Consider the following 2,500-nt stretch of genomic DNA (forward strand, 5'->3'; position numbering starts at 1 on the left):
CATACAGGAGGTCCTTAACACGGGAACACGCTAAACATACAGGAGGTCCTTAACACGGGAACACGCTAAACATATAGGAGGTCCTTAACACGGGAACACGCTAAACATATAGGAGGTCCTTAACACGGGAACACGCTAAACATATAGGAGGTCCTTAACACGGGAACACGCTAAACATATAGGAGGTCCTTAACACGGGAACACGCTAAACATATAGGAGGTCCTTAACACGGGAACACGCTAAACATATAGGAGGTCCTTAACACGGGAACACGCTAAACATATAGGAGGTCCTTAACACGGGAACACGCTAAACATATAGGAGGTCCTTAACACGGGAACACGCTAAACATACAGGAGGTCCTTAACACGGGAACACGCTAAACATATAGGAGGTCCTTAACACGGGAACACGCTAAACATATAGGAGGTCCTTAACACGGGAACACGCTAAACATATAGGAGGTCCTTAACACGGGAACACGCTAAACATATAGGAGGTCCTTAACACGGGAACACGCTAAACATACAGGAGGTCCTTAACACGGGAACACGCTAAACATATAGGAGGTCCTTAACACGGGAACACGCTAAACATATAGGAGGTCCTTAACACGGGAACACGCTAAACATATAGGAGGTCCTTAACACGGGAACACGCTAAACATACAGGAGGTCCTTAACACGGGAACACGCTAAACATACAGGAGGTCCTTAACACGGGAACACGCTAAACATATAGGAGGTCCTTAACACGGGAACACGCTAAACAAAGAGGAGGTCCTTAACACGGGAACACGCTAAACATATAGGAGGTCCTTAACACGGGAACACGCTAAACATATAGGAGGTCCTTAACACGGGAACACGCTAAACATATAGGAGGTCCTTAACACGGGAACACGCTAAACATATAGGAGGTCCTTAACACGGGAACACGCTAAACATATAGGAGGTCCTTAACACGGGAACACGCTAAACATATAGGAGGTCCTTAACACAGGAACACGCTAAACATATAGGAGGTCCTTAACACAGGAACACGCTAAACATATAGGAGGTCCTTAACACAGGAACACGCTAAACATATAGGAGGTCCTTAACACAGGAACACGCTAAACATACAGGAGGTTCATTATTCAGAAATCAGATGGACTTTTTCTGATTTACTGTTCATGAACGTTATGAATCCTCCAGTTCAGATTCTGTCCGTCACCATCTTTGTTAGTTCAGAGCGGTTTGGAGCAGGAAGTGACCATATTTGGACAAGCTGGGGGAGGAGCCAGACGTGGATCTGACCGATCTGATTGGAAACCTGACGATACTACGTCCCGCCCACCGATAGCTGTAACCTGACTGCACCACAGGCCTGTCAATCAAACAGACACGCCCCCAAAAACAGGTCTTCTTAAATCTTCTTTTCTAATGAATGAGGGATTATTTTCAGATGGACCTCCAGAAAACTAAGAAGAAGGAGTGACTTTAGCTAACAACACCGAGATAACTGATGGACACATTTTATTCACTTTGGATTTGATGAGAGAAGTTGAATGGGAGTCTATGGAGCCGGAGGCTTTTTGGAGCCGACCTCTAGTGGCACTCGCTGGTATTGCAGCTGAAGACACTTCTGAAGCTATAAACTTTTTTCTATATCGTCCCTGACTGCACCACAGACCTGTCAATCAAACAGACTCGCCCCCACAAACAGGACTTTCCGAGGCGTCTTGTGTTTGTCCCCGGCGGTCCGTGGAGGTTCTGGTCTGCTACCAACTGACTGAATGTGGTTTCATTGGTGGTGGACATGTGACAAATAGACGCCTCTAAAAACAGACATGTCTCATTACAAACGGCCTCGTCTGTCAGCGGGATGCAGGACATACCGGGACCAGCACGCCCCCCCCCCCCCCCCCCTCCCAGCACCCCCTGCCCCACCCGCCGACAGGCCGGTTGTTAAAGGTCTCAGAAATGATGACCACTAATGAGCGGAAACATCAGCTGGACGGTAACCTGAACGCACCGCACCCCGCCACATTAAAACAGATAGATGGAGGACATGGATGGAGGCGGAGCTTCTGTTCACACCAGCATGATGACAGTCTTATCTAAGTCTGAGTTTGTCTGACCTTTGACCTCTGATCCCACCATGAGTACGACACCTGTAGACGGACGTCCTGTCAGTCGACTGATTCATGTTTGTATTCACAGTTTTTCGTTGCGTCAGCAGAACGTGGAACATCTCTGAGCAAACCGACTTCCAGAGAGTTTAGAAAAACATCTTCTCATCTAAAGAAGTCAAAATATTTCCTGTGTCTGGATGATGCACTCCCCCCCCTCCCCCCCCACACACCCATTACGTTATAAAGGGATATCCAGGCTCTGCTCTACATCCTCTGATTGAATCTTCACCTCATGGAGTAACACCAGCAATTAGCCTGATCCCTCCTAAGCCCCGCCCCTTGCTCTCCTCCCCCCTTTAACCTAGCACCACCTCTCCAGCCCA

The 2,500-nt window shown here is 47.9% G+C and overlaps 1 protein-coding gene across 1 annotated transcript in view; it reads left to right on the forward strand.

Moving 5' to 3' along the window:
- LOC138194683 (protein FAM240C) overlaps nucleotides 1-2,500 on the forward strand; it is a 14,631-nt gene that overhangs the window by 2,123 nt on the left and 10,008 nt on the right. The gene's annotated exons all lie outside the window — the stretch shown is intronic.

Source organism: Embiotoca jacksoni, unplaced genomic scaffold (genome assembly GCF_022577435.1).
Source record: "Embiotoca jacksoni isolate LCO1_2020_lvr unplaced genomic scaffold, fEmbJac1.0.p SCAF_112, whole genome shotgun sequence".
Taxonomy (NCBI): Eukaryota; Metazoa; Chordata; class Actinopteri; family Embiotocidae; genus Embiotoca; species Embiotoca jacksoni.